We start from the raw sequence: 27,411 nt of genomic DNA on the forward strand, positions 1-27,411 counted from the left end.
ACGGCCATTTGATTTTGTTCTTAAGTGGCTTAACCAAATCACATAGCACCCTACCGGAGTGGTTTCTCTTCATCCGTACACACTGAGATAGTATCTCAAATAACCTCTATGTGGACCAGATGTTAATGGCTTCAGCGTCCTCGCAGACTGAGAATACCCACTGATATTTGAGCTCGCAAGGCCATAGTGTAAGCTAGGTGGGTTAGCGATGGAGCAATAGGCTTTTTGGTAATTTATCGCAGGATTATGCACAGAACATACGATAATTTCTTCCATCACTGCTGTATGACGTATTACTCATTCTGAAAACATCTCATCTAGGATACCGCTAGCGAGCAACAACCTGGATTGTAGAAACCATTTGCCAGCACAGCATTCCGACTGCTCGCCCAGTCTTCTTCACAGCGATGGTGTTATCGTCTATAAACTCAAGAATTAGTGGCACTACTTCGAGGGATTAAGAGGGGATGGGGGGAGTGCCCTCAGTCGGAAGAACGCTACTGGTACCGCGTAGATTTTATTCGTGCATTTTTGAGTTAGTTACTAATTTTCGTATTCTGTTCAGTGTTAAGATGTTTACTGAAATAAATGCTCCATGCGCGTATCCGGACACAGCAGCGCCACTAATGTAAAACACGCGGTGCGGAAGGGCCTGTATAACGTTGGGAAACTCCCTGTGGGAGCAACTTGTGGCGTAGTTGCGTGGAGAGAGTGGGGACTCTGTAGTTCTAAAGCAAAGGGCGTGACAGAGAAACAGTGGCTGTTTTAAATTGTGGGCGAGCTAGGTTTTTAAGCAATGGTCGTAAACGTGAGCGGGTGGCTACACGTGTGCCCGTAGCATTTGTTGCTGGAGCCACGTTTCGGCCTCGACCTAAGGGCGACAGGAAACCCTGCGAACAGCTGTCCCTGTTTAAACAGGAGAGCCGGCGCGCTGGCGTCTGCATATGTTACGCAACAAAAGCCACGATGGTATCTGCTTGCCCGGCGACCGACCTTTGCTTCCTCCGCACGCTCTCCCTAATCGCCGATCTGCATTTCGCAATGCGTGTCACAGTTAACTTGGGCCGCCTCCAACTTCTGCATTTACTGCAGTCTCTGTCAATACTTAGTACTGCGGTGACAACTGCAGTAGCTTCCTTTCGAGGAACGAATTTACTCCTACAGCGGCATCTTGAACGTCACGCATGTACACGTCTGACCAAACCGTAACTTGGAAGTAGATTACCTGTTTGCGAGTGTGCAATCCGTAACGTGTTCCTATTACTCGTAGTTTCGGTCTCATAATTACCTTGTTACTGCCAATTATCGCTGCTGTGATGTCGAAAACCAATTCACGAAAGTGGTTGTTACCAGAAAGCGACGTCCGCAGCTCTCTAGATCGCAGCGTCCCGGCTTGATTTCCGGCCGGGTCGGAGACTTTCACCGTTCGGGGACTAGGTGTTTGTGTTGTCATTAGCATTTCCTCCCATCTTCATCGACGCGCAAATCGCTGAAGTGGCGTCAAATACAAAGACTTGCACCAGGCTGCCTAAGAACCGACCAGAAAAGCCATGAAATCATTTCATTTTAATCAGTAATGGAACTCTGTAAGATAAATAAGAGGAGCAACAATAGAATAAACGGAATCGTCGTCTTGACTGGGGGTGGGGGAAGAGGACTTGTATTCAGGCCCGGTCATCCTGATTTAGTATTTCAAGTTCCCCTAAATCACTACAGTTGAATGTGTGAGTTGGCTAGCTTCTTTCCCCTTACTTGTTGAATCAATTGAATAGAGAGGTCCGTATGTGATAAACTCCCTCGCTACATACAAGTTAGGAAACTTACACGCACTAGAACTCCGCGCTACATACGTCCACCATCGGATGGTTCCTTGTTATTTTATTCGGTCATTTTTCACGGTGTATTTGGGATTCGAATCTATCTCAAGCTACTAGTTGTTCTGCATGCTAAAGTGTTATCTATCGTACTCGTGTTCGGTTTGGACATTAATTAAGTGGGGGCGGGACTTTATCTGGTGGAGATGATTCGTAGCGCGCGCGCGCGCGCGTGTGTGTGTGTGTGTGTGTGTGTGTGTGTGTGTGTGTGTGTGTGTGTGTGTGTGTGCGTGCGTGCGTGCGTGCGTGCGTGCGTGCCGGGGGTTAAATTATGCGTTTAGACGTCGGGTAACTAAGTGTTACTTCTACACCAGTGACCGAAGCTGAGAAAGTGTTAATTTATAAATTTATCGGCGATAACTCATCCTGCAGCGCCACCGCCGATTTCCCCAAATCCCATTCTCATTGTGGTGGAAGCAGGTACGAGCTGCGAACGGTTCGCCGCAGTGTTCCGCGGCAGTAGCGATGCCTCGTTGAGCAGTAGCTGCGCTGCGCGCTGTTGCATCGCATTGGCGCCGACTGTACCGCACACGCGTGACTAACGCCACACTCAGCTGCGAAGCACCGCTGACTGCCTCAAGTGCGTCACGCTTGTTGCAAGTCCCCAAATTCAGACCCCGTGTAACATCTTTCCCACGGTGGCTGTAGCCTCGTCGTCCGCTATCATCAATCACTATGTTACTAGACACCTGTCTGCAGCCTGGAAGCCAATTTCTGTCACTTTGGCCTATTTACTACATGAACTGATACGTTAGTGAACCATCACTGCGTTAATACTGCAAGCCAAAACATGTTCTACGGTGCTTACGTTTTATTCATTTATCGCTGTGATTTCTTTTCTGGTATGGCATATGGCGTTGAACCGACCGGATAGCCGAGCGTTTTAAAACGCCGCTTCCGGTATTCACGGAGCCGCGTCGGCTTTGGATCGAACCCATCTGGCGGAGACGAATATGATGACCAGCCTGGATGTAGTTTTTAGGTGGATTTCCCCATATGGCTAGGTAAATATCGGAGTGGTACCCATGTCCCACACACGATATACGGTACGCAAAGATTTAGAAAACGCCCTCACTCTTAAACGTATGATAACTTTAGAAGGAGACAGATGGTTTGCACGAGTACCGCCAGTAGGGGGGGGGGGGGGGGGGGAGGAGGAGGTAGGTGTGGCGTATGGAAGGACATCTGGTCGCGCTCTGCCACTAAAATTGACAAATCCGAACTAACACGCCCACCCAGGGGAGACACGAGGAAAGGTTTGGAAGAAGAAGCCGTGGCATATATTTTACCAGTCGGTAGATTCCTTAGAAACTATTGCGGTTCAAGGTTGAAGGTTCTGTGTGATACAAGAAGTTGATGTCTTGCACATCGGCCACAGTTGGAGCCATTCGACAATTTATGTTTCAAGCACATGGGAAAACCATGTCTAAAACACACGTGCATTATTTTAAATGCCGCAATATGCTATTTGCAAAAATTAGAATCGTGAAAAACGGAAATCAACATTACATCATTTGCTGCGATATGTTCTTTAAATCGAGTGCTTCATGTACCTGCTGTCATTCATACACATAAATTCTGGCAAGCTTTCATGCAACAGTTGTCTCTTAGTATCACAGCGAAACAAAAGCATATGTTGTAAATGGGAACAAAGTTTCAAATACTGCAAAAAATTTGAGGTGTTGCCTTTCAAAAAATCTGCAGCTGGATTTCAGATATGTATGTTTTTTTTTTTCAGAAACTATGAGGACGAGCTGAAACTTAATGTCTCCAATTTTTTTTTACGTGAAAAACCTTGAAGGTTTTTAATAAAACAAATTTTATTAACATCCTACATCTTTATTCTTTATGTCCACATATGTATTTCTCAGCATAGTCATCCTGGTGATGAACACATTTCTCCCACCGAATGACCAGTTTGTTGAAATCGTCACTGTGGAATATTTGACTTTGTTGACGATGCCACAACCTCACCTCTGCCCGCAAATGTTCAAATGTGTGTGAATTCCTGAGGTCATCGGTCCCTAGACTTACACAATACTTAAACCAACTTATGCTAAGAACAACATACACACCCATGCCAGAGGGTGTACTCGAACTGCCGGCGGGAGGGGCCGCGTAATCCGTGACATGGCGCCCAAGACCATGCGGCCACTCCGCGCGGCTCTGCTTGCACCATGTCATCACTATCAAAGTGAAGACCCCAAAAGTGTTCTTTAATTTTTGGAAACAGATGAAAATCGGATGGAGGCAATTCGGAACTGTATGGAGGATGATCGATGACGGTGAACCTAAGGCGCATCGCATTGTCGAATATGTCGCAGCACTCGTGTGTGGTCTGGGATTGATATGCTGAAAGATAGGGTACTGCATGTGTGGACGAACTCTTCGAAAACGAAACTCGATTACAGCGCGCTCTTTCTCACGCACCTACACAATTCCGTTAAACACCGCCACGTTACACGCTACAATTCGGAGCCCTCTGTCGGCACAGGGCTGCAAATATGTAGACATGAAGAATGAAGATGTAGAATGTTAATAATTGTTTTATTTGAAAAGCTTTACGAGTTTTCGCATGAAAAATTCGGTGGTACCACATTTCAGCACTACCTCATATGTAGCAACAGGACCGGAGTGACTGAAACTTATCGACTGGATACAAAGGGTTGTCTGCCGTCTTCAAATTACACGGCTGCGTTTGTACGCCATTTTGTCATATGTACACGACAATTACGCTCAAGCGAGCTTCGCTTACAACCGTGCAGCGTCCTGTTGCAACTAAGTGTGCAGTTGACCGCACAAACTCTCTGAATTTCTACGCTTATCTGGAAAGAGAATCTGATACGTGCAAAATTATTAAGCGACTCTCACAACACAACACAGCGCTTGTATTACAGAAAGTGCACGGCAAAATTTGTGTTGTTATCTGTAGGAGAAATATTATCAGTTTCTAGGAATTTTTTGTGCAAATTTGCTACCTCACTTGGAAATGAAACAGCACACATTGCTGAAGAATGAAATTCAATAATCTTTCACTGTTGTACATTCTCTGCAACTGGAGTTCGTTCCTCCTTTTATCAGAACAAGTTCCACGTTTACGCTGCCTCACCGACTGATGTAAAAGACCTGTCTTCCAGGGTCAGCATTGTGTACCTAAAACTTGCATCTTTTTTTCTTCAATTCACAAACGTCGCCCTGACTTATTCCATTGCACGAATTGGTAACGTTTTCCAAATTCATTAGTGTTGAACGGAATTTCAGTAGTCAAGTCTGAAACTTTGTGTGATCTAAACACAGGGAACGGACCTTAATTTGGATTTCACTGACGGATCAGCACAATAACCGATGACATTTGTAGCTGAAAGGAAAATGCACTGAGAAGCGAAAGGAAGTATAGATAATGCAAATTCTTCGGCTAGTCATGTACAATATTAGCGGTACATTATTAAACTTATCACGCGTTTTTCATTGCGGTCATCATATCACACAAAAACGGTATTTCGGATAGACAGATAAAAACGTTATGTGACCTGTTTAACCAGGAAATTCGTGAGAAATAATTGTTTGTGAAGGCTTTTTTCGGTATCTGTTGTTTCCTTTGATCGACTCAAAGAATGGTATTAAGTGCACAGCGTGCTACTAGCCGTAGGTGGTATGGAAGGTGATGTTCCCTTGTCAAATTCTGAACCATGCCAGCCCATCTATAACTGCTGACATCAGCACTTTTACGAGGAATCCCAAGAGTGCAGTGCCTTAGGCTTTTTAGGAGTTTCAGACTTTTGTCGCGTGAAGTGCCACAAAACTTCCCAGGGTCACCAACAGATCGCTCTCCGAATCTTTTTGCCATGAATCCAACACTTAAACAACTGAACAACCAAGCTGCACAACGGTAAAGTAAAAATCAGAAATATTTAGAATCTTCTGCACTAAAGACGTTGTTATTCCAAAGTTTCTTTTAAAAAAGAGAACAGTAAGACAGATATGAAGATATAAAAACCAGTGTCATCATTGCCACACGGGAACAAGTAAATAGCAATAAATAATAAAGTAAGGCGAATTATCACGACAGACATCGCACATTACTATCGGGTAGGGTTTTCTACGCTTCAACCACCACTCGCTCGTCATAGCTTACTGGCACTTAGAAAATAAAAACTCTAACAACGGAACTTATGTTCAGATTTGAATCTTCCCTAATTATCTCGTCGTCAACGTTAAACTCTACAATCTCCCTTCCTTTCTTCAGATATGAGAAGTACTGAGGGTCAACGACACCGTCTTTAGCTTTTGTGTAGATCACGAATCAAAATAGATGGGGAGAATTTCGAACCATAGTGACGTCAGCTGATGTGATTGTGTGCCATCCCATGACTGAACACATTAATGTCTTGGGCTTGGTAACCCACTTTTAACTTACGTTCTCACCCTAGTATTGTTGTAACACGAGACCCTGGATTTGCTCTTACAGGGATATAGCTTAGTCTTTATCGTTTCTTTTTTTTCTCAGTTAGAAGTATTGTGTTTAACTCCAGAGTACCTGTTGTATCAGTGACGTTCTCTGGTCGATAATTACTATTATGGAAGCAGAAAACAGCTCCATTTTAAGAATAATTTTGTTCGTTGTTTATAATGTTACGAAAATACGTTAGTGATTATTTTATCGGTCTCTTTAGATTATTTGCCTAGATTATCATTGATTAACAATATCTTGATTCTATCAATTTCTTTATTATATCAATATCTTCATTAAATGATGTGTGAGGTGAAAGCGTCGATCGCCATCCACAGTTTATAGAATGACGCCCTATTTCGATAAGCACGTTTACGTTGTTTTTCGCTCAAAAACTTTTCGCTGCTAGCTTCATTATCGAAACAAATTTTGTGCCCCTACGAAGTGACAACAGATAGGTCGTAGATGTCGCTACTGTTGAGCCAGAATTGTTCTGGCTCAGACACTGACAATTAAAGTACGACCGAACCAAATGTAACCTGATGACATGATAGGCGAATCATTTTAAGATTGTGTTTCTTTTTGGGAGACAGTGATGCTAAACATCTTCTACATAATAAACAACAAATATGGTTGAAGAACTGGACATTCATAAGTCGTCACTAGACGTGTAGAAAGGTCAGTTATTGTACTATTTTTATTTACTGGCTTTCTGAACGTGCTGATACAGCCGTCTCAAAAGTGGAATGATATTTCTGACGATACGAACGTAAAGACATCACAACATCCAACCTCCGAGCTAAGAAAATCTCCGACCCGGCCGGTAATCGAACCCGGGCCCGCCGGCCGCGGTGGTCTCGCGGTTCTAGGCGCGCAGTCCGGAACCGTGCGACTGCTACGGTCGCAGGTTCGAATCCTGCCTCGTGCATGGATGTGTGTCATGTCCTTAGGTTAGTTAGGTTTAAGTAGTTCTAAGTTCTAGGGGACTAATGACCACAGCAGTTGAGTCCCATAGTGCTCAGAGCCATTTTTTTTTAACCCGGGCCCCTTGGGTTAGCCACCAGCCGTGCTGACCGCGCAGCTACTGAGGCAGACTGCAGGAAAGTTTGTAGTCGCTACTGGAATCATTTACTTGCTTGATGAGATACGTGTGGCGTGACGTCAGCTTTAATACCCGTGTCACTATGAACTTAGTGCTTGTCCACCACGTGTGTAATACAAACGTATTATCTACTAATTCTGCGAAGTGCAATCAGTAGCATTTGTGAATACTGCCGAGGAGTGACAAGAACTGCTCTTTCTCATATGGTTGTAAGCTATCTGGAATTGTTGACAATTTATTCATATAATCTCTAGAAATGAAAGTACTGTAATGCAAGAATGAGGGCGGAAGACATTCAGAGTTATATTGGAGAGGGGACTGTCTTACAACACATGTGGGACCTATGCGTAGTATTGCAATCCACATCAAAATAATTGTGGTTTTGCATGGTTTATGTGTCTTCATTCTAAGCATGTAATGTAGAAATACGGAATTATCGCGGCAGACACAAACCGCTGGAAATGTTGGAAGGTTGACAGGTGAGACTCCTCAACAGTAACATTTGGAATTTTTTTTGTGTTATCAAATGTTGTTGATAATGGAAGTCTTTCACATTTTCTGATACAGAATTATTGTCTGCAAACTTACTGCTAGTTTGCGGAGAACTGAAGTCCTGTTATCCAAAACAGAAAGACAAAGATTTTTCCTCTATTCTCGTGATAGAGAAGTTTCATACATATCAGCAATAACTGGTGTGACATAAGTTCTGACCCTGCTGCTGACGAGTATGCTTTTTTGTTTCCTGTTGGCGCGTAACATTCGCTGCGTCACGGTCTCGTAACAGGCGAGCACTTGCACAGATCTGACAGTTCCGGGAAAGAAACAATTGTAGTCCCGGTTTCGTCTGCAAGCTGCGGGACTTACGCTTGGTTTTAAAACACTTGTTGTCTATACTAGGGTATTTAGTGTGATCCACAAGTCATTTTATCACATACTAGTCTCTGATTCTACTCGATTCATGTTTAATTAACAGCTGACTGTACTACTTCCAGTGGCCCAGTCTAAACACGTAGCAACTGCTTCAGGCTAAGAGATCATGAACGTTGAGTCCTAAAATGTTTTGTGTCATTTACATGAAAACAATCTAGCGAAGACGACTGCGAAGAGTGTCTGTATCTTGGAGTGCATCTGGCATAATATTTTTGAAGCTATCATAATTATGCCGTTCAGAAATGCCACAAAAATTCGACATCGTTATTTCCTACGGCATTTATTTGTACCTCGCCATAGTTAACGGCTCTAGACAAATACATAGGGACAAGCAACATAACTAGGACCGACTACTCGTTTGAATTTGGTCGGTAAATTTCGGGTTCTTTGTGGCAGTTTTTTGCTGAATGGAAAATAGTTTCAGATTTAATGTACTTGGTTTCTAAAAAAGACCAACTTGTCGGTTGTTACCGCATTTGATTCTGGTATAAAAATGACTGTTTAATAACCACTCACTAATATTGTTATTACTATTATTATTTTTATTTGTGAAGGTTTTAGCGTCTTTTACATTACATTTTTCAGTCGTGACGACTGGACGGATCATAGCTGTAGCTGAACAGATGTCACTTTACTCACGTTCGACTTCGAAATACTACAAACAAGACATGATGGCCGTTCAGGTTCTAGAAACTAAACTAATAAACAGGTATCTTATACTATAAGCGTAACAGTTTTTAATTTAGCGTTGCATTTACGAACTGAGTTAATAGCGCAGGTCAAAAATTTTCGTAATAAATAACGAGACGCACAAAAAATCGTGAAAAAAATATACTGCGCTGAAATGTCCGGTAACAGTGAGGATATACGATCAGTGATTGTCGCTATAGCAGCGTGGGCGAAATGGGACAGTCAGAAATATGTATATATTTCACAGAAGACGGTCACATATTGAAATTTCATTATTTATCAGTCATGACGACTGGACGGGTCATAGCTGTAGCGGAACAGATGTCGCTTTACTTACGTCCGACTTCGAATTACTATGTCCATTTATATTGAAAGTTGTTAGCCGGAATCTGTTATTGTATGACTACCTCAAGATGCATCATTCCGTTTTACTGGCAGGAAAACTGTAATAAGGTGGTGATATTCGGAATATACTGGGCTACGGGAGAGAGCCATGCTTAATCAGTACCATCTACCACCCAGAAATTTATTTGTTCACAAGCGCTGAAATTTCAAACGGCGTTGCTGATTTCTTACCTTCACTTTATGAGCGTTAGGTTTTAACTACTGTAACAATAGGTTTTCGAGAGAGATGCCAAACATGAAGATGGAAACACTGTTTGGCACACGTGGTTTGTTGAAGCCAGCCACAACAGTAACTTCATATTTTCCAAACTGTGTTTGCTTTTTAGAAGTAGAGCGAAGGAGTGAGAGGGAGAACAGTTACATAATTTTAGTACGGAATTTATTAGGCTTGCAAAAGTAAAAATTTCTAACATGAGTGCAAAATCATTTTGCCGCTTGGAATATATTTTTCATTTAAGGGCTTGGAGTTAAACTTAACAGAATTAAATTAGGATACACAAGGTGGATAGTTGACTTTTTTCGCTCCTTTCGTAAATTGGCCTAGAAGAAGTGTGTACGTACTTGTTAGGCGTAAACGGCATAGAATATACACTACCGGCCATTAAAATTTCTACACCACGAAGATGACGTGCTACAGAAGCGAAATTTAACCGACAGGAAGAAGATGCTGTGCTATGCAAATGATTAGCTTTTCAGAGCATTCAAACAAGGTTGGCGCCGGTGGCGACACCTACAACGTGCTGACAAGAGGAAAGTTTCCAACCGATTTCTCCTACACAAACAGCAATTACCGGCGTTGCCTGGTGATACGATGTTGTGATGCCTCGTGTAAGGAGGAGAAATGCGTACCATCACGTTTCCGACTTTGATAAAAGTCGGATTGTAGCCTATTGCGGTTTATCGTATAGCGACATTGCTGCTCGCGTCGGTCTAGATCCAGTAACTGTTTGCACAATATGGAATCTGTGGGTTCCGGAGGGTAATACGGAACGCCGTGGTAGATCCCAACGGCCTTGCATGACTAGCAGTCGAGATGACAGGCATCTTATACGCACTGCTGTAATGTATCGTGCAACCACGTCTCGATCCCTGAGTCAACAGATGGGGACGTTTGCAAGACAACAACCATCTGCACGAACAGTTCGATGACGTTTGCAGCAGCATGGACTATCAGTCGGAGACCATGGTTGCGGTTACCCTTGACGCTGCATCACAGACAGGAGCGCCTGTGATGGTGTACTCAACGACGAACCTGGGTGCACGAATGGCAAAACGTCATTTTTTCGGATGAATCCAGGTACTGTTTAGCATTATGATGGTCGTATCCGTGTTTGGCGACATCGTGGTAAACGCACATTGGAAGCGTGTATTCGTCATCGCCATACTGGCGTATCACCCGGCTTGATGGTATGGGGTGCCATTGGTTACACTTCTCGGTCACCTCTTGTTCGCACTGACGGCACTTTGAACAGCTGACGTTACATTTCAGATGTGTTGCCACCCGTGGCTCTACTCTGCATTCGATCCCTGCGAAACCCTACATTTCAGCAGGATAATGCACGACCGCATGTTGCAGGTTCTGTACGGACCTTTCTGGATACAGAAAATGTTCGGCTGCTGCCCTGGCCAGCACATTCTCCAGATCTCTCACCAACTGTAAACGTCTGGTCAATGGTGGCCGAGCAACTGGCTCGTCACAATACGCCAGTCATTACTCTTGATGAACTGTGGTACCGTGTTGAAGCTGCATGGGCAGCTGTACCTGTACACGCCATCCAAGCTCTGTTTGACTCAATGCCCAGGCGTATCAAGGCCGTTATTACGGCCAGAGGTGGTTGTTCTGGGTATTGATCTCTCAGGATCTATGCACCCAATTAGCGTCAAAATGTAAGCACACGTCAGTTCTAGTATAATATCTTTGTCCAATGAATACCCGTGTATCATCTGCATATATTCTTGGTGTAGCAATTTTAATGGCTAGTAGTGTACTACTTTTACTCGTCATATATTTCAACGTCAAAGTAGTCCCATACTGAGGAAATGATCGTAGGCGGAACAGATGCGGAGTTCTGCATCGACGCTCTTGGCATGCATTTAGTGGAGATCGTTTGCCTTGCCTACTTCCGACCTGTTGCGAAGCGTCAGATGTGTAGCGGTGCCGACCGGATGACTGCGACGAATGCGTGCACACTGTAGTGTTGTGCTGTTATGAATGCCGGCACATAACCCCATGGCTCTAGAATAGTACGAAAGATGGTGCCGAGCTTAACGATCCTATCCAGCGGAAGGATCACAAATGTCTCCTCCCATTGCCGGCCAAGTACTGGCAGTGAATATTTTCCAACACCAGGACTCGAACCAGCTTACCTCCCAACCGAGCGCCACCGCACAGCGTTAGTAGTAGCGCTACGGAGGCGGGTTGTTTAGTCAATGAAGCGAGACGTTTGTTGTGTTACATAGTAATGTTACGTAGTTGGTTCTCCGAGAAGAAAGAACGGAAAAAACTGAAAAAGTTAATCCTGTATAATTTCAGTATAGTATAGGCCTATTTCTGAAAATAGTAAAGAAACAATAAACTGACTGTAATGTTTAATATTTTATTACAGTTCAGTACTGAATGAGGCGTCTGCAGTAAAAGGCTTGCTCGGTGTGGAGTCGCTTTAGAGAAAGATACCACTCAATTTAATTGAATTACAAAAAAGAAAATGATCTCTCTTTATTTATCTCGCCTTAATATCATGTGGTACAGCAAAAGAGCCTGCGTCCTTTGGGCAGAGGTGTTCAGATTTGCGTAGTCGTCAGAAACTAACGTGATAATCTCCGAAGCTCCAGCAGTATACATTCCCGCAGTGTTCGTCGTACACTATTTTACTCCCTCATTTCATGCTCTTTCTTGAGTGAAATATGCCAGAAGCCTACTACTTCATCTCGCAGTAAGAACTTGACTAATGAATTAATTCATCTGAATAGTTTGTTTCTGTTTTATCCTTCTAGTTGAATAATTTTCTTAGTTGATACTCTGCCTGGTGAATGTGGAGCTTGACGTTTTCTAACAAACTTAAATGCATTCTGTAATGTGTTTCTGACACGAACCGTTGATTTCAGGTCTGGAGGGAACCATGAATGTGTGCCGCGGCTGCCAGAACGCGCCCTAACCGTAAGTATTCAGTATCTGAATTCGTAGAGAATCTCAAATTAAATTTAAAAAATGGCTCTGAGCAGTATGGGACTTAACTACTGAGGTCATCAGTCCTCAAGAACTTAGAACTACTTAAACCTAACCAACCTAAAGACATCACATACATCCATGCCCGAGGCAGTGGTCGAATCTGCGACCGTAGCGGTCGCGCGGTTCCACACTGTAGCGCCTAGAACCGCTCGGCCACTTCGGCCGGCAGAGAATCTCAGTTTTTCAAAGGTACACGGCGTCGATGCTGTTTATTGGTAATCCACTATGACGTATCTAGAGCTGATAACTATTCACAAGTGTTATTTTGATAAGTGTATCATTATAGCGGCAACTTGATCTTAGTGGGTCTTAATAAAATGTAATATTTGTGTTGTATTTTGTCAACTATAAAAATATTTGTAGTCTTTGCGTTGGAAAGAAATTAATTTTTCGCTCTTACATTTGTCGATGAATGCAGAGAGAAAGTAGACTATTAGAGAATGGAGGGCGGTTTCTGAAGTAGGTAGCATTACACACATGTTTATACGAAAAGTATACCCTAAACATTACGTCTTACGTAATTTTATTAATAGCTCTCTCACTTTCTGTACACCATGTTCCGTTAATATTGAGGGGGACATATGTACAACTCTGTTCCCCTCCCTATTTTCTCTCTCCCTCTCCCCCCCCCCCCCCCCCCGTATTCTCTCTCTCTCTCTCTCTCTCTCTCTCTCTCTGTCTCTCTCTCTGTATCTGTGTCTTCGGAGGCACTTTACCATCCTGGCTCTTGCAATGGAGGAGGTAGTTTAGAGTTTAACATTCCACCGACGACGGAGCTCAAGATCAGTCTTAGCAACGAGGTGGTAATACGCGGTTGTTTCCTTTTTAAAGGAACCAAGGAACCATCTTGACATTTGCTGTAATGGGTTTAGAGAAACTATAGAAAACAAAGTGGTCGGACTGGAATTTGAATCGCTGCGCCACCTCGCTCGATCCCAAGTGTTGCGCACCATTCACTAAGAGTGATGGTCATCATGTCACCCCCCCCTGTCCACAAATTGTGTTAGCGTTGCGTGTTTTTATAAAGAGTGTTTCCGCGGCCACATGAAAGTGATGCTTCATGTGCACCTCACAGTTGTTTACGACTAGCGGAAATAAACGGTGGATGGCTCAACTTTCGACATTAACGCCAGTTTCCGACGCATGGATTGAAAGGAATACTAATGAGTGCGTTGGACAAAACGTAATGATGGCCTGCATACGCAGCTCGTGAATTACGCGCCGCTATTTTGATATCCAAACAACGGTGGCATTTCGCGTTTACATTATTTTCGCTGCGTATAGCGCCTAAAAGAAGTTATAGCTTGTAACTGATTGTATTTAGCGCAATGCGGATGCTGTATCAGAGTTAGTAAAGTCAATAGGAGATGTATAACATTTTATAGTTTCTGCGTATTTCCGTTTGGAAGAGAGCAACTGCAGCATTCAGACAGAGAGACGGAAGACGTACGCTATGTGGCACGAGGGCTAAATGAGGAAGAATTGATACGCTGCGCACTTCAATCTTCCAGTGTTCATAACTGTGACAGAGCGTTACACGTCATGCTGATAGCGAATGCTCACAGAAGGCCAAAATGATGAACAATACGTTTTATCGAGTGCTCGGTTCAGGAATTTGCGGTCGTTGATTTGAGCACAGCAATCGCAGGCCTACTAGCACATCTGATACGTACAGGGCCGACGAGCGCTTTCTATTGTGGTTCTTCGCACTGAACACATCAGTGATGACGTAAACGTATATTTGCGCCTGCTACATGTTAGCGAATCTGCGCGTGACTTCTGCATTGCATACTTCACGCATTTGCCTTCTGTTTTTAGTACAAGAACGTCCGTTTTTTTTCGACTGTTAAGAAACAAACGAGTAATTATTTAGCGCCTCTATAGAGAACATTAATAGACAAGAATTAAACAACAGCCGCCAGAATAGACGTGAGAGAGACATTAAGTTTTGTATTTGTGGGTCACTTTAAGTCAACATTACACTGTCTGGGAATGGCAATCAGTGGATGACCCTACTACAATAGTCTGCCGTGTGCTATTGGCAAGCGGGGTACTCTAAGCCCCTGTGAGGCCAATTGAGAAGCTACCGGACCGAAAAGTAGCGGCTCTGACCACGACAATTGACAACGGCCGGGAGAGCGATGTGCTGACCACATTCCCCTCTATACCCGCATCCAGTGATGCCTATCGGCAGGAGATGACACGGCGGTCGGTCGGTACCATTGGGCCTTGGGAGAGCTGTGGGTGAGTAGTTCGCTAACGCACTATTGTGCACTGGCGTTCGGTAGCATCGCTGGTGCGGAACTTAGGTTGCCCTTTTCTCACGTGAAGCGTGGATGAAGAGCAACAGGGAGAGTCTACACTCCTTGGTTTCCGGAAAGCGTTTCAGACGGTGCCGTACTGCAGGCTGATTACAGACGAATAGGGTCTCCGATATGTGAATGGCTCGAAGAATTTTTGAGTAATAGAAGCCAGTACATTCTCCTGGATGACGGATGTTCGTCAGAGACGAGGGTATCGTCAGAAGTACCCTCAGGGTAATGTTACAGGACCCCTCTTGTGCTCAATAAACAAAAATGATCTGATGGATACGGTGAGCAACTGTTTTTAGAAGGTTACAGGATTACATAGACAGAATTTCTATTTTCAACGATGAATCACAGCTTGCTCTAAATGTAGAAAAATATGAGTTAATGCAACAGAGTAGGGAAAACAATGTTCGAATATAGTATTATGGCATCGTATGTGACACAGTTGCGTCAATTAAATGTCTAGGCGTAACGCTGCAAACTGGTATCAGATGGAACGAGCACGTAATGACGGTAATAGGGAAGGCGAATTGTAGACTTAGAGTTATTGTGAGAATTTTGGGAAAGTTTAGCTTACCTATAACGCAGGCCGCATATAGAACAATGGTGTGGCCCATTCTTGAGTGCACTCGAGTGTTTGGGGTCCCAACGAGGTCGGATTGAAGAACCACAGTGAAGCAATTTAGAGGCGTGCTGCTATCGAGGAGTTCGATCAACATGCGATTGTCACGGAGATGCTCCGTGAACTCAATTGGTAATTCCTGTATGAAAGACGACGTTCTTTTCACGAAACACCATTGAGAAAATTTAGCGAAATGGTGTTTGCGACTGACTCCAGAAGGATTCTATTGCCAGCAATGTACATTTCGCATGACCGCGAAAACAAGAAATAAGAAATTGTGGCTCGCGCGGAGACATTTAAATACCATTTGCGAGTGGAACAGAAAAGGGAATACTTGACACTGTTGACTGTGGTCCGTCCATCAGAAGAGAAAGTTAACCCCGACGGTCCCCTTGGTGCAAATCGAGAGGAGTAGGCCATGTACCGGCATCTGGTTTCCCCCTCTCCCTTGTCTCACCACCACAGAACACGGACATGAGACCACACTATACACACAAATCCATTACAGTAATCTAAACACAACAGATGCACGTAAGACACGACTGCCACACACCGCTTGGAAAGGGGCCATTGTGTGCTGAGGAAGCAGACCCTTTCCGATTAAGCGACCGAACCCCTTGGGGCTTCCCAGCCCACAATGCTACACCGCTCTTTCTTTCTTTCTTTCTTTCTTTCTTTCTCAAGCTGCTTGCCACATGTGTTACTGTGTTTCACTTGCTGTCGGCAGCGGTATCCTATGTGGCTTAAATACCGTAATACTAATTTTCCATTTTTTGTTAAATGATGAATTATCCGAGTAAAGTTGAAGAAAATTATGCACATCTCGTGTTTTAGAGATCTAAATGGGGGTTCCGAAATACGTTTACAATACTTAATCTCGGTATGCGTTGTTCAAAATAAACAAGGAAGGCCGGCCGCGGTGGTCTCGCGGCTATAGGCGCGCAGTCCGGAACCGTGCGACTGCTACGGTCGCAGGTTCGAATCCTGCCTCGGGCATGGATGTGTGTGATGTCCTTAAGTTAGTTAGGTTTAAGTAGTTCTAAGTTCTAGGGGACTGATAACCACAGCAGTTGAGTCCCATAGTGCTCAGAGCCATTTGATCCATAAACAAGGAAGTCGGGGAAAACAAGTAGTGGACGTTGTAGGAGGTCTTACAGGGAGCAGTCTAAAGTGAACCGTATATCTCCAAGTCAATCAGCACATGGGGCACTTAGGAACATCCTTCTGATAGTGCGAGCCCGAGAAACAAAGTACTGCTTCAGTTCTGATGGACGGTTGAAAGAATTGGCTATGATATTGTTGCAACCATTGTGCCGGCTTGCGGAGATAAGAGAGACGTTATCTCCAGAGATGTACACCACTTAATAAAATTGCATGTTGGTCCTGAATCTGAAAAAAAGCTAGTTAGGAAGAGTGGGAGAGAGGCATATTAATTTCAACATGTTACATTCCTGTAATTAACTGATTTACAGCAAGGCTTTTACAAACAGAAGAACGAAATAACTTCGTCATTTCAGTATTTGACTATATTTATACAAAGAGTATGACAGGTATTGCTCTGTTATAAAATTATATTTAGATATCAAATTGTATAAATACTTTTACGATTGTGTATGTCACTGCATACAGGGTCCTTCCGCTGTCGTGGGCTTTGATATCCCTGACTTCAACGTGGTGTTCCCGATCACAGATATTTCAGCTATGGTGTTCCGACAATCACAAGAATCCCAACATCGAGAGCGCTCTGCTGATCGTTTTGTAATAGGATCATCCCTTCACAATTTGTCCAGCCTTAGGGTTGGCTATGCACATAGTACATACACATGTTAAAATTTCTTTTTCATTTACAACATTACTGTAGCAAATAATTAAACTTTTTCCCCTATTTTATGAATTTTAATTTCTCACGTGTCTTCTTAAATCCCCGTAGTCTTTGTATATCTATTCTTATAAATTCATCTAACCTTTTGTCAAGATTTATGTACCTTTTTCTTCTTTTTTGAAGAGGCGATGGAAACTTATTTAACTAAAAATATAGCAGTTACTGCTTTCTCTTTCAGCTTATTTTTCAGAAAGTATGCTTCCGGAGGTTTTCGATTTATTCAGGACCAATCTTCGTCAACACTCGTGGTCCTGTGCCACTAGTTAAAAATATTCCACGTGTAAATTGGTATACCAGAATTTTCTGTTAATTAATTGACCATATATTCTGCGAATTTCATTGCCTTTTCTCAACTGGGGAGTTTCCTCTATTATTACCATCCACGCTTCCAACAACACTGGTGGAAACTGTGCCACTGCAGCACACATGCGGCAAAACAATCGGACTTCTTCTCCATCCTTGTATTCTATCGTTAACCCATGTTGTTGTATTTCCTTCCACAGGCAGTGGTTGAAGTGAAATTGTAGACCGGAATGGGATGTTTCGAGAAACACTGTTGTCATAGCTTTAACTGCAGCCATTTCAAAGTATAGCAGAGCAGTTTTCGATGACCACCATGCATCTTATTTTAGAATCCATGAAAACGTCCTGAATATTATTTTTAGTGTTATCTGGGAGAAAAGCTTCCAATACCACGGCGTATGATGTACAGTTGAGTGGTTCATCCGTAAAAACAGTTCCATTTTCACACTGGATTTTCTCCCCTTTTTCGCGACCGAATATCAGGATTATTTATCTTTCAGTCTTGGGATTCCTCATTAAAAATTTTGAAACCATGTGCTGACTTTCCCTTCATGGACCCTGTTCCTGCAGCTGTGCATTCGTTTCTTAACCTGCACATCTGCTTCTTCAGGTAGGCAAGAATGTTGCTGTTCGGCCACGGTTCTGCCATTTGCAATTTTTAAACCGCCTCGACAATTACTCAGTTCGGAAGTCACGCACAACCAATACTCAACACATTTTCCGTGCACACGGTAGCGATGACGATCTTCGAGAAGACACGGCTTCCCTGTCTTTGTTGTAATTATTTCCATTGCGCACAGTATGTAGAATTTAGGTAGCTTAGGCCTAGGAAACTATACGGAAAGGAAGGCTGTCGGCGACTGCACCGTCTGACTGACAGTGACAACACACTTTCTGCTGGTGAACGACTGGCGCAAGTCATCAGTGGTGGGGCTATTGGTCAAAAGTCCCACGGTGCCTGCTGCTCCTACAAAAGGGACGGAAACGTGATCGGAAGGCCCCCGTAGCCGTTCCTCCTAAGATTCATCAGGCGCATTTTCTCTGGTGTTTCGGCAGGCATCTGCAATTTCGTTTTTGCAATGTGTAGCTGGAGTCAACCCAAACAAATACTTCCCATCACGTCTGTCATGCGACAGCGAGAATCGAAGGAAAGCGTCTGTTTGTATCCAGTTGGAAAGAAAATGAATTAGAGCGGTCTCACATTAGTCTAGGGCGATATTCGTGTTATCGATATATATTAAAACGGACAGTAAAACACAAAGAATAACTAGCATTCCAGTAGCGACAGAACCGCCCAGGCCCGGGCTGCCTGCTACCGCCATGCAGCAGCGTTGCTAAGTTGGAGAACTGGATGTTCTTCGTGTTTTGCTGTCCCATTTAATATAGATCGATGAAACAATTATCGTACTAGGCTAATCTGGTACCGCTCTACCGAATGGATACGTAAAATTACACTTGAATAATCGTTTTGTTTGCAACGGTCAACAAACCGAGGTTTTCCGTAGACAATAGGCGTCATGTGAAAGGCGTGATGAGCAGTATTTGTTTGGGTTGACTCCACCTATATGTTGCAGAAATAAAATCGCAAAATCTGCTGAAAAATCAGAGAAAATGCACTTGACGACTGTGAGAAGGGACACCTGGTATACTATTAAGGAGGATGTCAAATGAAGCCGGCTGCGGTGGCCGTGCGGTTCTAGGCACTTAAGTCCGGAACCGCATGACTGCTACGGTCGCAGGTTCGAATCCTGCCTCGGGCATGGATGTGTGTGATGTGTTTAGGTTAGTTAGGTTTGAGTAGTTCTAAGTTCTAGGGGACTGATGACCTCAGATGTTAAGTCTCATAGTGCTCAGGGCCATTTGAACCATTTGTCAAATGAAAACGAAACAGATGGACAAAAAGTAAGTAAACTGTTTATCATTTCAAAAGTAATCGACATAATTGTTAATAAATTTTTTCTACCGCGAGACAAGACGGTCAATGTCTTTATGAAAAAATGTTTGCGGTTGCTTAAGGAACCATGACTGTACACAGTCGTGCACCTCTTCCTCCGAAGCAAATCGACTGCCACGAATATCTTTCTTCAGGATCCCAAAAATGTGGAAATCACACGGAAAAAATAGAGACTGTATGGAGAATGTGTGAGGGCTATCCAGCGAAAATTCTGCAGCGCAGTTGAAAGAACCTTGGCAACATGTGGGCCCGACCACATTTGACTGCCCATTACACGTAAAAGACAGACTATGCGTTGTAGTTGGCAGGAGAGCCAACACCGTGTTACTAAAGGAAGCCGAAATGCACGCGTTTTAGCTCACGCAGGCTGGCGTGAGGTCTGGAACATGACAAGGGAATTAGAATTGAGAAAAACTGACGTAGCTGGTGGAATACTTAACTTTAATCCATTAATGATGAACGTCGCTCTTGACGATACAGGGTTTACAATATCAATAGTACTGATAATGGCGTCTTGCTAGGTCGTAGCAAATAACGTAGCTGAAGGCTATGCTAACTATCGTCTCTGCAAATGAGAGCGTAGAAGTCAGTGAACCATCGCTAGCAAAGTCGGCTGTACAACTGGGGCGAGTGCTAGGAAGTCTCTCTAGACCTGCCGTGTGGCGGCGCTCGGTCTGCAATCACTGATAGTGGCGACACGCGGGTCCGACGTATACTACCGGACCGCGGCCGATTTAAAGGCTACCACCTAGCAAGTGTGGTGTCTGGCGGTGACACCACACTATGATTATGTACGCCTTGCTGCAGAGCTAATTGAGTATTACATGGTATGACCTCAGTTTATCTGTTGGGATAGAAGTTGTGAGATCACTGATCTCCAACAGAAGATACTATGTAGAATTTCAAGATCAAAGAAGTTGCTGGAGGAACCAAAAGAATGGGCTCCCACAAGGTAGTGTTTTGTCCCCTCTTCTTTTCAATCTGTATACAAATGACCAACCAGTTGGACCAACGACAAGAATGCTGATGATGTAGCCATTGTCTGCCAATGAAGATCAATCAAACAGATTGAGAGAAACCTAACAGATGTCTTAGGAGTACGAACTGAATATTACAACGAGAACCAGCTTCGACCGAATCCAGCGAAGACGCAGACTTGTTTATTTCATCTGAAAAATAAGGAAGCAAACAGGGAATTACAATTCGAATGGAACTCAGTTAAACACTGCCCAAACCCAGTTTATCTTGGAGTTCCGCTAGATCGAACACTGTCTTACAAGAAACATGTAGAAAAAACTAGGGCGAAAGTCAACGCACTGTGCATGTCAGGATGTGGCTGAGGTGGAAGTGGGGTCTAAAAAAGAACAAGTGTTAATTTTTCAACTCCGGTCGGCAAACTGCCTCCCGTTTATTGAGAAAACATTTACTGATTGACCTAGCCGGAGTACATTATGTGAGTTTAGCGGCCCTAAGGCGCAAACAGAAGAGCTGGGTCTCGAAAAGTGCACGGAGGCAACCGGCCAATGCGTCTGATCTCGTCGGGGGCCTGTCAGTAAAAGAGAGCGATCCACCCGCCTCGTCCGCGCAGCTCGGCGCGGTGGGCGCTCACACGTGATCTCCTGGACCTTTCTGACTGGCTGCTGTAGGAGCTCTGCCTAGGCAAGCGACACTTCCCTAAGCGTCAACCCGTCGGCAGAAAGGTTGTTTGTTCGTCGAGCACGTGAACAAGCCGTGGGATAGCGGCACATACTGGAAAAATCTGATGTGTCGCCAACCCAGGGCCCGTGCATGGCTTTGTGAAGATCCATTGCCATCCATAGCTCACGCATATAGGAAGAAAATTCCCTTTTCTTTTATTGAAAATAAAGGACTCCCGTTCTCAATCTGTCAGCACCTGTACAGCACTGAACGGTATACTCCGCAAACCTACCATCTCACACTGGGGAGCAAATCCTGAAATTCTACATGAATCATCCCTGGCATTGTGCTTTGCTCCAGCTGAATATGCATGCACCGTATGGAGAAGATCGACATATGCCCAGAAGCTAGATGCAGCACTGGATGACTCATAACGATTATTTACGGGCTGCCTGAAGTCTACAAACCGTGATCTCCTTTATACGTGTTCTGGAATAGCCCCCCCCCCCCCACACACACAGATCAGACGGCAGACGTTGGCGATGGCCGAACGAAGCAGGCAGTGCAAAGGTAGAAGTTAACCCCTGTATGCACATCAGCCAGCGGTGGCCAGACTTAAACCTAGGAAAGATTTCATAAAAGTTGAACGTCCACTAAACGAAAGTCAGTCTACAAGCAGAGAATCAATGTGGAAACAGAAATTGGATAAAGACAGCCTGAAAAGTTGAAACATTGAAGAAAAACTTCCTGCTGGATCACAATTGGAAAGAGAGTCAGGGAGAGCCTAAATAGACTTGAGGTGTTAAATGGGAAGATCAAAAGATAACCTCTTCAAGCCGAAGAAGGACCCTGCCAATGTGGAGGAAAACAGACGATGGCACACCTGTTGACCTGTCCATCCTTGCTGGCCCCATGCACCTTCCAAGAACTGTGATTGCCCAACGCCGCTGCAGTTAAGTGTGCCGAAGACTGGAGAGAGATATGAGCCTTGCTATAGACACTAATGACGACTTACGTTATATGAAGATCATGAATGTATATATGAATGTATAACTATCATTTAGTTATATTTTGAACCTAGTCTACATAGCCCATTAATTAATTACAGTTGTAGCTCAGACACGATTAAATAAATAAATAAATCTCTAGGAATTATACGTTTAGACCGAATCAAATATTTATTGTTGCATTTCTCATGTTCTCGAAGTGAATATCTCGAACAGAAATTAAGTATTTATTACCAACGGCCTTGCCGCAGTGGAGAGATCGGTTCCCGTCAGATCACCGAAGCTAAGCGCTGCCACGCTGGGCTGGAAGTTGGATGGGTGACCATCCGGTCTGCCGAGCGCTGTCGACAAGCGGGGTGCACTCAGCCCTCGTGAGTCAAACTGAGGAGATATTTGATTGAGCAGTTGTGGCTCCGGTCTCCTAAACTGGCATACGGCTGGGGAACGGTGTGCCGACCAAATTCCCCTCCATATCCGCATCCAGTGATGCCTGTGGTCTGAGGATGACACGGCGGCCGGTCGGTACTGTTGGCCCGTGATGGCCTGTTCGAACGAATTTAGTATAGTTTAGTTTTTTAAGTATTTATTGCCATCAAAATTCACCCTACTACGTACAAAAACGATGACATGTTCATTCTCCTCAGATGATAACATTCAATAGTACGAGTTGTTTTAACGCGTACATATTTTACTGTCGCTTTCTCCCTCTCGCACATTGAACGATGACATAAGGTTCAGCAATGAGTAGAACTTACAGCAAGTGCGCAGCTAATCGGTAATAAGCGTCAGTCTCCATACCTTCTGAATGCTTCTGAATGGGAAAAAAAAACAAATGGCGGGTCGTTGGCGAATCTGATGCCAACGCGCGTAAATCTTACGAACGACGGAAACGCCTTGATATACAACCGCGCACACCAGCTACGGCAGCACCAAATATACGCGTTCAAAAAAACTCGTCTCTGTCCGTTACATGACGAATACTGGCCATTATCAAACATCACTCTGTAACATGCGGGCTGCCCCGGCATTTAACAGCACGAGAAGAAGGAGTTGCATGAAATGAATCCGCTACAGAGCTTGATCGGTGTCACTCATTTCATCAAGTGCCCTGAGCAGATAATTTTGTGATGAGAAGTATCCAGACACCTATTACTGGACATTAAGGTGGGATGTGTCTATCCTACACCCTTATGATGGCTTGATCTCTGCTTAGGACGATTTCAATGAGGTGTTTGAATGTCTATGGAGGAAACGATACCCAGTTTTCTTCAAGAGCAGAAACCAGAGAAAGTATTGATGTTGGACGCTGGTGTCTGTAGCGACGTCGACGTCCTGACTCGTCCCAAAGGTGATGCATTGGGTTCAGGTTGGGAATTTAGACAGGCCAGTTCATTTTAAGAATGTTACTGCCCTCACTCAAATGCTGCTTTCTGACTTTCTCTGAACTGTTCATCTACTGTACGCAGTTCACAATACTGTGAAATGCCAGCCGCTGTGGCCAAGCGGTTCTGATAACTTCAGTCCGGAAACGCGCTGCTGCTACGGTCGCAGGTTCGAATCCTGCCTCGGGCATGAATGTGTGTGATGTCCTTAGGTTACTTAGGTTTAAGTAATACTATGTCTAGGGGACTGATGACCACATATATTATGCCCCATAGTGCAGAGAGCCATTTGAACCATTTTGTGTTCGTATCCTTCCGCATTTAGCGTCTTCTTAAGCACAATAAAGAGCTCACGCCCCACCCACGATAAATACCCCCATACCGTAACACCACTTCCACCGTACTATACTGATGGCACTACACATGATGGCAGGCAACACTCTTCAGACATTCACCAAATCCAGCCCCTTCCGCTGGACTGCCACAAGGTATAGAGCGGTTTGTCACTCCAAATCACTCGTTTCCAGTCATCCACAGTTCAGTGACGTCACTCTTTACAGCACCTCAAGCGTCGCTTAGCATTGACTCTTCAGAAATGTGTTGCTCATGAGGTGTTGCTTGACAGTTGTACCCCATTCTTTTAAACATCCTACTCACAGTCAGGTGTAAACTAAGTGTAAGTTCACACTACTGGTAGCGCTTTGGAATGATTCATTCCGCTGACTGCCTGCCGTTTTTTACAACCATCTTCGGCAACGTTCGACGGTCCCCGCCCGTCCGTACATATTGTCTGCCTGGCTTTGGTTTAGCTGTAGTTGTTTCTTCGCGTTTCCTGTTCAGTCACACCATACAGTCGACTTGAGGGACGTTATAGGGGTTGAAATGTTCGTGATGAATTTGTTAGTCAGGTAGCAGCCAATTACTAATACACGTTAAAAGTCGCTGAGATCTGCTGACCGCAGTTACTGCTTCCCTACTGCCATCACAATAATCGCCATCTCCTTTTATACTGGCACTTCCACCTGTTGTAACATCCAGTGATCAGTTCTGCATTACATAGGGATGTCCGGATACTTTTCAGCAGCTAGTGTGTTTCTGAACAGAGTCAGTTTCTGTGTTCTTATAACTAACATTACGACCTCCATGTGCTGGTGGTTTCTCCTGCCGTCTGCCGGGATAAAAAACATGGCTACACTTGAAAGAATTATATAATTACCTATAAGATTATTCCGTTTACAGAATTTTTGCAGTGTGTACGACTTACGGCACCATGTTTCACGTGGCAGAGTATTTGCTCACTGCTATTTTACTCTCGTTTCTTTCTTAAAAATTTTATTTTATGTTGAAGAACAATTGGTTGATGAAAGAAATAAAATGACAGCCTGCCTTAATTAGAAAGCGTATTACTATTGTAGACTTCTGTGAAGTGGCGCCAAAAAGTCCTGGGAAGAATTACAAAATAACTGAAGTAAATATCGAAGATGTCAGGTGGCCGTAAAAAAGCATTGATCAGATTCAAAATCGCACAAAAAAGACTCCATAACTCTACGCTTGTTCTCATGAAAACTTTCTTATTCCGTAGAGGTGTAACTAAGTCTGTCTTCAAGAAAAATAGTGATCACAGCTAGTCGGTAGATTTTCATGTTTGGGTAAGCAGTTTAAATGCTTTTAGCTGGTCAACAGGGCATGAGAAGTGGTGCCACACATTTTCTAATCCTCATGCTGTGGTCCAGCGGAATATGTTAAGCATGTATTCATTATATCTTTAAAAGTATGCAGGAACGCAGTGGCAAGCAGCCTACACGACGTTTTGTCGGAAACGGCAATACGTCAGTGCCACTATATTCAACCGTTCTCAGAATCGTTTCAGGCTCTTATAGAAGGTAAAGCTGCCATCACCCAGGAGGTTGCTTTGAAAACCATAGTGCTTTACTAGGCATGGTCCCATTATATTTGACATATCGTTGCCTTCCTCCGACCTCACGTACAGGGAACCCACAGCTCAATGTGAATTCCGAACCACAGTGGAATTCGGCAGTTTTTCACATACTGCCAGAGGTGAAAAAAAGGGAAAAGTGACAGATAAGTCTTAAGAGAGCCTACGCTGCACCTTGGGATCCGTACTCTGACCCAGCGCAGAGTTGCATAGTAAAGAAAAGTTGGTTCATCAGAGATTATCGCGAAAGAGTATCTGTGCATGAACAGAAACTTTACTGCTCTTCATACTCATTTCACGTTTCCCTTTCGCCGAAAAATAATTGTCAATTGGCTGTAAAATGGAGAAAGAAAAGGATGAGGAACTGACATGACAGGACACTTCAAGTGAGAACGACCAGTATGAAGATCATTGTGTATAGAGTTTCATCGCTGGAAAGTTACGGAAGCTATCCGCATCCTTATCTGAGATTGTAACACGATTGTAAGGTGGCCCTCGAGACGGTAAGATGGTGGGTGGAGGTCGTCGCGTGGAGATGGGGGTGGGTTCTCGAATCCTTTTCGTGGAAATTCACAACCGTTATTTGGCCGACAAAGGGGGAGAAGAGGTTTGTGATCACCAATCACTAATATTAAATCTTAAGGCTCTCCGCAATAACTCATGCATGAGGACATGTGATTCATCGGTCGGATGAAAACATTAAACTCAGCGATCTCTTTTGTGCTATTCGAGAGAAGTAAGCTGTCTGCCAGCACTGGTTGCCCCCACCCTTTCTTATAGCCACCAGCATAAATATGAACAACAACAACGAAAACACGATACTGCATTTCACACTCGCTCTTCACAACGGAAAAGTGCCCAATGGGAATTAAAACTAAACTTTCAGATATAGGCGACTGTATCCCTGGAAGATGTCCCAGCCGACAACGACATGCAACATTTACACTGAAGTAAAATTATGAGCATTCAATCGATACCCAAACATCATCGCAATCGGCTGACCGAATGAATTTGCTTGTTTTCAGTGATGTCTTCGTTATGAAATGCATTGCGAATTTTGCGGCGGAAGTAAGTCATTGTTTCCGTTTGCTTTCATTTTTCCTGTGTCAAAGGAAGTTTCAGAAGGTTGTAATGTTAATAGTAAATCGAGGTGAAATTTAACGTTTTATCTCCATCTATAACATGGAACGTGCATTTTTCGAATTTGAGAGCCTTTATTTAGGAAATATACATGCTGTAATTAAAACACTGTGAGCGAGTGTTTAGTGCGTGTGTATGCCAACGCCTAGGCAATCAGTTATATGAGCCACTTAACTGTGCCCGAAATTTTCTCCGTCTCTAATGAATTCGATGTCGACGAGATGTTAAATTCTAATCTTCCTGCCAGCCCTTCGAAATTTTCTTTCAATAAAGTCTCCTGTGGCTTCTTCGTGCAGTTGTTCCTTGTTAACACTGACAGTCTTTTAACTCATTACTAATAATACAAACATCCTGGTGGTCGATCGTTTGTCTTCGATGAAACATTTCAAGTAAAATGTGACGGGATGCAGCGGAAAAATCAAACTTAGAAATTTTTAACAAAAGAAGACACTCGATGAAGAAATGAGTATGACAATTACACTGAAAAATACATTTCTCGGAATTTTAGTTAACACTGAATTGTGAAATTCCTTGTATCGTTGTCTCCGTTGAAAACCA

At 43.8% G+C, this 27,411-nt stretch overlaps 1 long non-coding RNA gene across 1 annotated transcript in view; it reads left to right on the top strand.

Moving 5' to 3' along the window:
• The window catches only part of LOC126299498 (uncharacterized), a 178,753-nt gene that overhangs the window by 108,955 nt on the left and 42,387 nt on the right, over positions 1–27,411 (top strand). Inside the window, exon 2 of the long non-coding RNA XR_007552819.1 lies at positions 12,557–12,608. This is a non-coding gene — a long non-coding RNA (uncharacterized LOC126299498). The remainder of the gene's footprint in view (positions 1–12,556; positions 12,609–27,411) is intronic.

This window comes from Schistocerca gregaria, chromosome X, assembly GCF_023897955.1.
Source record: "Schistocerca gregaria isolate iqSchGreg1 chromosome X, iqSchGreg1.2, whole genome shotgun sequence".
Lineage (NCBI taxonomy): Eukaryota > Metazoa > Arthropoda > Insecta > Orthoptera > Acrididae > Schistocerca > Schistocerca gregaria.